This window comes from Rhodnius prolixus, unplaced genomic scaffold (assembly GCF_049639745.1).
Source record: "Rhodnius prolixus isolate KJV_2025 unplaced genomic scaffold, Rpr scaffold_1, whole genome shotgun sequence".
NCBI lineage: Eukaryota > Metazoa > Arthropoda > Insecta > Hemiptera > Reduviidae > Rhodnius > Rhodnius prolixus.
The window spans coordinates 68621572-68633876 of record NW_027411581.1 but is presented as its reverse complement, the minus strand read 5'-3'; positions in this window follow the sequence as shown (position 1 = coordinate 68633876).

Genomic DNA, 12305 nt, shown 5'->3' with positions numbered 1-12305 from the left:
TTTAAGAAAATACATTTCATAAAAATGTTCTACTGAAGCAAAATGATACAAATTATAACAATTACTATTAAATTCTCTTATTTTAGAAAACTTGAATAATAATCCAAAAATGCATCATAACGAGTCTTTGATGAAGGCAGCAAGCTAGTAAAAAATGAATAACTTATTTATTTTATATTACGTATGTACAACATTGTAGGAAGAAAACCTAGATTGAAAATGTAATTGAAGAAAACTATATTATTTATGATAAAGTCAGATTAATTATTATCTATAATTATCAACGTTTGACTACTACATAAAGTAACAATTAGTTTAATCGAAGAATGAACTTAAACCTACGATTTTTATTTAAAAATAAAAATAAAAATAAATAAATAAAATAAACAAAATCATTGATGTATATTGGTGTAAGCATTTTTTGAATAAAGTTTTTGAATTTTTTAGCCTAGTAAATTTTTTTATTTTTTATCACGTTTTTCTTTTTAACCTGTTATTATTAGTTTGATTATTATAGATAAATAGATATTACAATCAATCTACAGTGCTACTTGGAACAAATATTTTGTAGATGAAAATGGCGAGCATAAGCGTCTGTGACATCTAATAAATTCTAAAAAATATTAATGAAAATTAATGCAGTAAAATTACTTAAATAATATCAATGAAGTGTTAATGAAATGTTGGGTACTTGCTGATTTGTGTACCTTTTGGCGTTCAATCAACCCTTATGCTTAACATTTTAAACTGTAAGTTTTTGTTAAAGAGTACACAATTAGTACTCAACATAATTCCCAAAAAATGCAACACCATACACAGATACCGCTTCACAACTTTCTACAACTTTTCAAACATTCTTGTCACCGAGGCTATTTTTCCTACAAACAACATTTCTACAAACAAAATTTCCGCGTAGCCATCGCAACTTGTCTCAGCCCAATATTAACGGACATCATAATCACACAATACTTCACACTTGCCTTAAACAACTTTCCTTTCAAATACCATTTATGTACAAATATGTCCATCATCTCTTAACTGCAGTCCCTAACGAAAACATTAACCAAATAATCACTGTTGGAACCCCAACTTTACTTTGCTATATAATTGAACAGCTACATAATTTTTGTAAATATAAGCAATGTATTTTTATATGTATTTATGTTTTTTTTAATAAATAAAAAAAAATAGAAAAAGAGGCAAATAGCCCATTTTAAAAGTCTTTCTCAACACTCTGGAATGGCAGTTTGGTTCTTTGGACGGTTCAGAGATAGCGACACAGTCGCGTCGCCAGCGCACGGCACGGTAGGCTTTGCTATATAAAGGGCAGAATCGGCCGTGGCTGCATCAGTCAAAGAAAATTTTTCAACATGGAAACATCAACAATAGCTACACTAGCTCGAAGGTTGCTGACTGGGCCTTACTTTAAAAACCACCTGGATCTCTGTACCGGACCAGAAAAAAAAATATCCATCACTTATTGCATATATATTGAAGAAAGAAGAAAGTGCAGTATTCAGAGCCGCATTAGTACACCAGCTGCAGAGGCAAGCAGAATCACCAGCGCTACCACAGAGTGAGATACGAGCGAGGACCAGGCCAATTGGTACCGGGGTTTATCGGGGTGCTGGCCACACTGCCGGGGCTCCCAAAGCCGGTTGACTGGTATTAGCTTACGGCCCTTTTCAGGGCCTCTCACTTCAAGCTATTCTCGGAGCGGCCTTACCCAACAGCGAGATCGCCCTTTTTCAGGGCCACTCAACTGTGTGGTTTCCCCGCTGGGGAGCGCCATAAGCGATTCGTGGGCCGATGTATTTTTGTAACTGGTCCTTGTCAGGACCACCAAGTTACGTGTACTGTTGGATCCTCGCAAGGAGTTGCGGCCCCCCTTGACCAGAATTTTCTTTGAGCGTCAATTGTCCGTTGGCAGCATTGGTAGTATGGACATAGTGGGGATGGTGGTCAGTGCAAGGAAGTTCAGTTGCCCTTGGGCACCTCAACAGAGATGGAACTGCAGACTGACTTTGAGTTGATGGCGTCCTTCCGCAGGAGGAACATGTGCCAGTGCTAATGAGGAGAGATTGTCTGTTAAGAATTGGACTTTAATGGCCATATTGTTATCATTTATTGTACCTTCTGTATCTGACATGTATGTAAGTCTTGTACATTCATTATTAAGAGAAAATTACTTGCCACCCCCGTATGGGGTTCTGATGATTCCAATAATAATTTATGTCAGGATACCTGTATGGTATTTGTAACTAGAGAATTCCCTGTGCACAGCCCTGTACATTTAATACATTGTCAAAACTATCCTTTCCAATACCGTGCCTGGTATTAGCGCGAAAAGAGAGTCAGAACTCTCGTTATATTAATTGTTCCTTGAATAATTATCCCCAATACCGTGTCTAGTAATTAAGAAAGAATTAAATATAGAATTTATTCATTTTGTTAAGTGCATTGTAAGTTGTCATTTATTCTTTAATTGTTATATAGACTTTATTCCTTTTGTTAAGTGCATTGTAAACGTTGTCATTTATACCTTAATTGTTAAATAAACATTAATTATATTTTTTCTAAGGGTATTTCAAGTGTCGGTGGTGTCCCCCACCCCTGATCCTTCTTCAACTAAATTAAAATTGGAATGGTCGAACACTTTGTTTTATATTAATTGACCCCCCCTATTACACTCCTTTTCACCATCCCTCCCACACTTCATCTATTTCACAAACATTCATGGATTGGAAATATTTTTTACTTAAATATTCCTTTCATTTCAATACAAAAAACATTATAACGCTTTCTTAACATCATTTTAATTTTTTCAAATTTCTTTCTTTTTCTCCATTACTCTTATAAAATACCAACAATTTCAAATAAAATATAAACACACAATGATGTAGTATGCAGGAGGAGTCAGTCCTCGTTACCTCGTTATTTTATCAACAGTTACAATTTCTATGCAATAATTTCCTACCCATTTCCCTTTCTCTATCTTCAATCCTCTTCAGTTCAAGCAAGTTAACTCCAGTCAAGCTAGATAATCACAAAACTGCATTGCTTTAATTTATATTTCAGTAGCCTATTTTTCTCTTACCTTCTTCATTTTATATTTATCACAGCAATTGCAAATTAGGGATAGTACTTAATGTGTCTTCAACAAATATACTTTTCTTATTAAATGGCAAACCTAACTTTTAATCATATATTTTACTAAATTCCGTCACATTTCTTATGTTTAATCCTTCCTGCCTCATTTTCATTTTAATTTACCTCAATTTTTTGCAGCGGGGCGAAATCACTTTTTTTTAAAATAGGCATTTCAATCAACTCGTACCACTGCAACGAGTCCGCTCAAATAGCCCGTCACTACTGGCCAACACCCAAACTCCTCTCAAATCATTTCATTAATATTAATACTCTTCCCAATTCTTTCAAATAATCCTTTAATTTATCTAATACAAACTCTAAATCAAAACTTATTTCTATCTCCTCTTTCCTTTAATCTATTTACTTCCGATATAATACAATTTTACAAGTCTAAACGCGCTACCACTCTTCAAATACCTCAACAATCAGATCATCTTAATACCTTACGCACATCACATACTTCTTTTTCCAAATTCTCTTATTCACATGCTCATACTCCAACAGTACTCTTGTTTAAAAGACCTCACTCTTAATGCAAGTAAAACTAAAATCATACATTTTTCAAACAGTACTCGTAAAAAGAAATTCCCTAATATTACCTTTTCACCAAAGCCTATTCAAATTCATCATCTCTTTCATTACCTATTACTTCTAATGGTAAATATTTCCACGCCTCAAAGTACTCGTACTTCGCCAACGCAGAGAAACTGGCATTAAAAAAAGTAAAGCCTATTTTCTTCAATTCTGCGGCAACACTTCACCAAACTAGAAAGAAACTACATACTCAATTCTACCCTCAAACCAACAATTCTCTATTGTAAAGTGACCACATTTTCATTGAGAAAAAGCAGCACAAATAGAATGAAATGACAATTACAATTTAGTTATATATATTTTATTCTATACATTCATATATTTTAACAAAAATCTATTTATTATTAATTATTGGTAACCAGAGTTGGGCAAACATTTATTCAATTAAAAAACAATTGAATTAAACCGAAATTTAACTTTAATCATGATTGAAATTAAAAAATTTAATCGGCCAAAATTAGTTGATTAAAATTAAATTATAAACTATTGTTATTTTGTGCACAGATCTAAAAATGTAGAAGATATAAAGGGAAGAAAATTTTTTGGGTCATGAAATTCTGTAAAATTATGGCCGTTCTATATCTCCCACCGAGAACCACGTATTCGTATGAAAATTTGTTCTCTTGTACACTTTGTTTTTCTCAATTATAATCTATAGTCATTTTGTGCACAGATCTATAATTTTAGAAGATGTAAAGGGATGAAAATTTTTTGGGTCATGAAATTCTGTAAAATTGTGGCCATTTTATATCTCCCACTGTGAACCACGAATTGGTATGAAATTTTGTTCTCTTGTACACTTTGTTTTTCTCAATTATAAACTATAGTTATTTTGTGCACAGATCTAAAAAGGTAGAAGATATAAAGGGTTGAAAATTTTTTGGGTCATGAAATTCTGTAAAATTAGGGCCGTTCTATATCTACCAACGTGAACCACGTATTCGTATGAAATTTTGTTCTCTTGTGCACTTTGTTTTTCTCCATTATAAACTATAGTTATTTTGTGCACAGATCTAAAAAGGTAGAAGATATAAAGGGTTGAAATTTTTTCGGGTCATGAAATTCTGTAAAATTGTGGCCGTTTTATATCACCCACTGGGAACCACGTATTCGTATGAAATTTTGTTCTCTTCTACACTTTGTTTTTCTCAATTATAAACTATAGTTATTATGTGCACAGATCAAAAAAGGTAGAAGATATAAAGGGTTGAAAATTTTTTGGGTCATGAAATTCTGTAAAATTATGGCCGTTCTATATCTCCCACTGTGAACCACGTATTTGTATGGAATTTTGTTTTTTTGTACACTTTGTTTTTCTCAGTTATAGACTATTGTTATTTGTGCACAGATCTAAAAATGTAGAAGATATAAAGGGTTGAAAATTTTTTGGGTCATGAAATTCTGTAAAATTATGGCCGGTCTATATCTCCCACTGTGAACCACGTATTGGTATGGAATTTTGTTCTTTTGTACACTTTGTTTTTCTCAGTTATAAACTATTGTTATTTTGTGCACAGATCTAAAAATGTAGAAGATATAAAGGGTTGAAAATTTTTTGGGTCATGAAATTCTGTAAAATTAGGGCTGTTCTATAACTCCCACCGTGAACCACGTATTCGTATGAAATTTTGTTCTCTTGTACACTTTGTTTTTCTCAATTATAAACTATTGTTATTTTCTGCACAGATCTAAAAAGGCAGAAGATATAAAGGGTTGAAAATTTTTTGGGTCATGAAATTCTGTAAAATTATGGCCGGTCTATATCTCCCACCGTGAACCACGTATTCGTATGAAATTTTGTTCTCTTGTACACTTTGTTTTTCTCAATTATAATCTATAGTTATTTTGTGCACAGATCTATAATTTTAGAAGATATAAAGGGTTGAAAATTGTTTGGGTCATGAAATTCTGTAAAATTATGGCCGTTTTATATCTCTCACTGTGAACCACGTATTCGTATGAAATTTTGTTCTTTTGTACACTTTGTTTTTCTCAATTATAAACTATAGTTATTTTGTGCACAGATCTAAAAAGTTAGAAGATATAAAGGGTTGAAAATTTTTTGGGTCATGAAATTCTGTAAAATTAGGGCCGTTCTATATCTCCCAACGTGAACCACGTATTCGTATGAAATTTTGTTCTCTTGTGCACTTTGTTTTTCTCCATTATAAACTATAGTTATTTTGTGCACAGATCTAAAAAGGTAGAAGATATAAAGGGTTGAAAATTTTTTGGGTCATGAAATTCTGTAAAATTATGGCCGTTCTATATCTCCCACTGTGAACCACGTATTGGTATGGAATTTTGTTCTCTTGTACACTTTGTTTTTATCACTTATAAACTATTGTTATTTTGTGCACAGATCTAAAAATGTAGAAGATATAAAGGGTTGAAAATTTTTTGGGTCAAGAAATTTTGTAAAATTAGGGCCGTTCTATATCTCCCACCGTAAACCACGTATACGTATGAAATTTTGTTCTCTTGTGCACTTTGTTTTTCTCAATTATAAACTATTGTTATTTTGTGCACAGATCTAAAAAGGTAGAAGATATAAATGGTTGAAAATTTTTTGGGTCATGAAATTCTGTAAAATTATGGCCGTTCTATATCTCCCACTGTGAACCACGTATTTGTATGGAATTTTGTTCTTTTGTACACTTTGTTTTTCTCAGTTATAGACTATTGTTATTTGTGCACAGATCTAAAAATGTAGAAGATATAAAGGGTTGAAAATTTTTTGGGTCATGAAATTCTGTAAAATTATGGCCGTTCTATATCTCCCACCGTGAACCACGTATACGTATGAAATTTTGTTCTCTTGTGCACTTTGTTTTTCTCAATTATAAACTATAGTTATTTTGTGCACAGATCTAAAAAGGTAGAAGATATAAATGGTTGAAAATTTTTTGGGTCATGAAATTCTGTAAAATTATGGCCGGTCTATATCTCCCACTGTGAACCACGTATTGGTATGGAATTTTGTTCTTTTGTACACTTTGTTTTTCTCAGTTATAAACTATTGTTATTTTGTGCACAGATCTAAAAATGTAGAAGATATAAAGGGTTGAAAATTTTTTGGGTCATGAAATTCTGTAAAATTAGGGCTGTTCTATAACTCCCACCGTGAACCACGTATTCGTATGAAATTTTGTTCTCTTGTACACTTTGTTTTTCTCAATTATAAACTATTGTTATTTTCTGCACAGATCTAAAAAGGCAGAAGATATAAAGGGTTGAAAATTTTTTGGGTCATGAAATTCTGTAAAATTATGGCCGGTCTATATCTCCCACCGTGAACCACGTATTCGTATGAAATTTTGTTCTCTTGTACACTTTGTTTTTCTCAATTATAATCTATAGTTATTTTGTGCACAGATCTATAATTTTAGAAGATATAAAGGGTTGAAAATTGTTTGGTTCATGAAATTCTGTAAAATTATGGCCGTTTTATATCTCTCACTGTGAACCACGTATTCGTATGAAATTTTGTTCTTTTGTACACATTGTTTTTCTCAATTATAAACTATAGTTATTTTGTGCGCAGATCTAAAAAGTTAGAAGATATAAAGGGTTGAAAATTTTTTGGGTCATGAAATTCTGTAAAATTAGGGCCGTTCTATATCTCCCAACGTGAACCACGTATTCGTATGAAATTTTGTTCTCTTGTGCACTTTGTTTTTCTCCATTATAAACTATAGTTATTTTGTGCACAGATCTAAAAAGGTAGAAGATATAAAGGGTTGAAAATTTTTTGGGTCATGAAATTCTGTAAAATTATGGCCGTTCTATATCTCCCACTGTGAACCACGTATTGGTATGGAATTTTGTTCTCTTGTACACTTTGTTTTTATCACTTATAAACTATTGTTATTTTGTGCACAGATCTAAAAATGTAGAAGATATAAAGGGTTGAAAATTTTTTGGGTCATGAAATTTTGTAAAATTAGGGCCGTTCTATATCTCCCACCGTAAACCACGTATACGTATGAAATTTTGTTCTCTTGTGCACTTTGTTTTTCTCAAACTATTGTTATTTTGTGCACAGATCTAAAAAGGTAGAAGATATAAATGGTTGAAAATTTTTTGGGTCATGAAATTCTGTAAAATTATGGCCGTTCTATATCTCCCACTGTGAACCACGTATTTGTATGGAATTTTGTTCTTTTGTACACTTTGTTTTTCTCAGTTATAAACTATTGTTATTTGTGCACAGATCTAAAACTGTAGAAGATATAAAGGGTTGAAAATTTTTTGGGTCATAAAATTCTGTAAAATTAGGGCCGTTCTATATCTCCCACCGTGAACCACGTATTCGTATGAAATTTTGTTCTCTTGTACACTTTGTTTTTCTCAATTATAAACTATTGTTATTTTCTGCACAGATCTAAAAAGGTAGAAGATATAAAGGGTTGAAAAATTTTTGGTTTATGAAATTCTGTAAAATTAGGGCCGTTCTATATCTCCCACCGTGAACCACGTATTCGTATGAAATTTTGTTCTCTTGAACACTTTGTTTTTCTCAATTATAATCTATAGTTATTTTGTGCACAGATCTATAATTTTAGAAGATATAAAGGGTTGAAAATTGTTTGGGTCATGAATTTCTGTAAAATTATGGCCGTTCTATATCTCCCACTGTGAACCACGTATTGGTATGAAATTTTGTTCTCTTGTACACTTTGTTTTTCTCAATTATAATCTATAATTATTTTGTGCACAGATCTATAATTTTAGAAGATATAAAGGGTTGAAAATTGTTTGGGTCATGAAATTCTGTAAAATTGTGGCCGTTTTATATCTCTCACCGTGAACCACGTATTGGTATGGAATTTTGTTCTTTTGTACACTTTGTTTTTCTCAATTATAAACTATAGTTATTTTGTGCACAGATCTAAAAAGGTAGAAGATATAAATGGTTGAAAATTTTTTGGGTCATGAAATTCTGTAAAATTAGGGCCGTTCTATATCTCCCAACGTAAACCACGTATTCGTATGAAATTTTGTTCTCTTGTGCACTTTGTTTTTCTCCATTATAAACTATAGTTATTTTGTGCACAGATCTAAAAAGGTAGAAGATATAAAGGGTTGAATTTTTTTCGGGTCATGAAATTCTGTAAAATAGTGGCCGTTTTATATCACCCACTGGGAACCACGTATTCGTATGAAATTTTGTTCTCTTGTACACTTTGTTTTTCTCAATTATAAACTATAGTTATTTCGTGCACAGATCAAAAAAGGTAGAAGATATAAAGGGTTGAAAATTTTTTGGGTCATGAAATTCTGTAAAATTATGGCCGTTCTATATCTCCCACTGTGAACCACGTATTGGTATGGAATTTTGTTCTCTTGTACACTTTGTTTTTCTCAATTATAAACTATTGTTGTTTTGTGCACAGATCTAAAAAGGTAGAAGATATAAAGCGTTGAAAAATTTTTGGCTCATGAAATTCTGTAAAATTATGGCCGTTCTATATCTCCCACTGTAAACCACGTATTGGTATGGAATTTTGTTCTTTTGTACACTTTGTTTTTCTCAATTATAAACTATTGTAATTTTGTGCACAGATCTAAAAATGTAGAAGATATAAAGGGTTGAAAATTGTTTGGGTCATGAAATTCTATAAAACTGTGGCCGTTTTATATCTCTCACTGTGAACCACGTATTCGTATGAAATTTTGTTTTTTTGTACACTTTGTTTTTCTCAATTATAAACTATTGTAATTTTGTGCACAGATCTAAAAATGTAGAAGATATAAAGGGTTGAAAATTGTTTGGGTCATGAAATTCTATAAAACTGTGGCCGTTTTATATCTCTCACTGTGAACCACGTATTCGTATGAAATTTTGTTCTCTTGTACACTTTGTTTTTCTCAATTATAAACTATAGTTATTTTGTGCACAGATCTAAAAAGGTAGAAGATATAAAGGGTTGAAAATTTTTTAGGTCATGAAATTCTGTAAATTGTTGCCGTTCTATATCTCCCACTGTGAACCACGTATTGGTATGGTATTTTGTTCTTTTGTACACTTTGTTTTTCTCAGTTATGAACTATTGTTATTTTGTGCACAGATCTAAAAATGTAGAAGATATAAAGGGTTGTAAATTTTTTGGGTCATGAATTTCTGTAAAATCAGGGCCGTTCTATATCTCCCACCGTGAACCACGTATTCGTATGAAATTTTGTTCTCTTGTGCACTTTGTTTTTCTCAATTATAAACTATTGTTATTTTGTGCACAGATCTAAAAAGGTAGAAGATATAAAGGGTTGAATAATTTTTGGGTTATGAAATTCTGTAAAATTAGGGCCGTTCTATATCTCCCACCGTGAACTACGTATTCGTATGAAATTTTGTTCTCTTGTACACTTTGTTTTTCTCAATTATAATCTATAGTTATTTTGTGCACAGATCTATAATTTTAGAAGATATAAAGGGTTGAAAATTGTTTGGGTCATGAAATTCTGTAAAATTGTGGCCGTTTTATATCTCTCACCGTGAACCACGTATTCGTATGAAATTTTGTTCTCTTGTACACTTTGTTTTTCTCAATTATAAACTATAGTTATTTTGTGCACAGATCTAAAAAGGTAGAAGATATAAATGGTTGAACATTTTTTGGGTCATGAAATTCTGTAAAATTATGGCCGGTCTATATCTCCCACTGTGAACCACGTATTGGTATGGAATTTTGTTCTCTTGTACACTTTGTTTTTCTCAATTATAAACTATTGTTGTTTTGTGCACAGATCTAAAAAGGTAGAAGATATAAAGCGTTGAAAAATTTTTGGCTCATGAAATTCTGTAAAATTATGGCCGTTCTATATCTCCCACTGTAAACCACGTATTGGTATGGAATTTTGTTCTTTTGTACACTTTGTTTTTCTCAATTATAAACTATTGTAATTTTGTGCACAGATCTAAAAATGTAGAAGATATAAAGGGTTGAAAATTGTTTGGGTCATGAAATTCTATAAAACTGTGGCCGTTTTATATCTCTCACTGTGAACCACGTATTCGTATGAAATTTTGTTTTTTTGTACACTTTGTTTTTCTCAATTATAAACTATTGTAATTTTGTGCACAGATCTAAAAATGTAGAAGATATAAAGGGTTGAAAATTGTTTGGGTCATGAAATTCTATAAAACTGTGGCCGTTTTATATCTCTCACTGTGAACCACGTATTCGTATGAAATTTTGTTCTCTTGTACACTTTGTTTTTCTCAATTATAAACTATAGTTATTTTGTGCACAGATCTAAAAAGGTAGAAGATATAAAGGGTTGAAAATTTTTTAGGTCATGAAATTCTGTAAATTGTTGCCGTTCTATATCTCCCACTGTGAACCACGTATTGGTATGGTATTTTGTTCTTTTGTACACTTTGTTTTTCTCAGTTATGAACTATTGTTATTTTGTGCACAGATCTAAAAATGTAGAAGATATAAAGGGTTGTAAATTTTTTGGGTCATGAATTTCTGTAAAATCAGGGCCGTTCTATATCTCCCACCGTGAACCACGTATTCGTATGAAATTTTGTTCTCTTGTGCACTTTGTTTTTCTCAATTATAAACTATTGTTATTTTGTGCACAGATCTAAAAAGGTAGAAGATATAAAGGGTTGAATAATTTTTGGGTTATGAAATTCTGTAAAATTAGGGCCGTTCTATATCTCCCACCGTGAACTACGTATTCGTATGAAATTTTGTTCTCTTGTACACTTTGTTTTTCTCAATTATAATCTATAGTTATTTTGTGCACAGATCTATAATTTTAGAAGATATAAAGGGTTGAAAATTGTTTGGGTCATGAAATTCTGTAAAATTGTGGCCGTTTTATATCTCTCACCGTGAACCACGTATTCGTATGAAATTTTGTTCTCTTGTACACTTTGTTTTTCTCAATTATAAACTATAGTTATTTTGTGCACAGATCTAAAAAGGTAGAAGATATAAATGGTTGAACATTTTTTGGGTCATGAAATTCTGTAAAATTATGGCCGGTCTATATCTCCCAACGTGAACCACGTATTCGTATGAAATTTTGTTCTTTTGTACACTTTGTAATTTAACTTCAAATATCTCTAAAACTACTCGATAGATTTTGTTTATATTTTACTTGTATATGAAGACTACTATTGCCTATAATTGTGTAAATTTTAGTAAAAATCTATCGAGCAGAAAACGAGATATTTAGTGTTAAAATTTGTTTCCGTTCTATAATGTGAAAACTTTAACTCCAAATATCTCGAAAACTACTCGATAGATTTTGTTTATATTTTACCTGTATATGACGACTACTATTGCCTATAATTGTGTAAATTTTAGTAAAAATCTATCGAGCAGAAAACGTGATATTTAGTGTTAAAATTTGTTCCCGTTCTATAATGTGAAAACTTTAACTTCAAATATCTCCAAAACTACTCGATAGATTTTGTTTATATTTTACTTGTATATGAAGACTACTATTGCCTATAATTGTGTAAATTTTAGTAAATATTTATCGGTTAGTTCACTTCATTTTCACGTTATCAGCTCCAACATTTTCCTAAAATTGTAAATCAC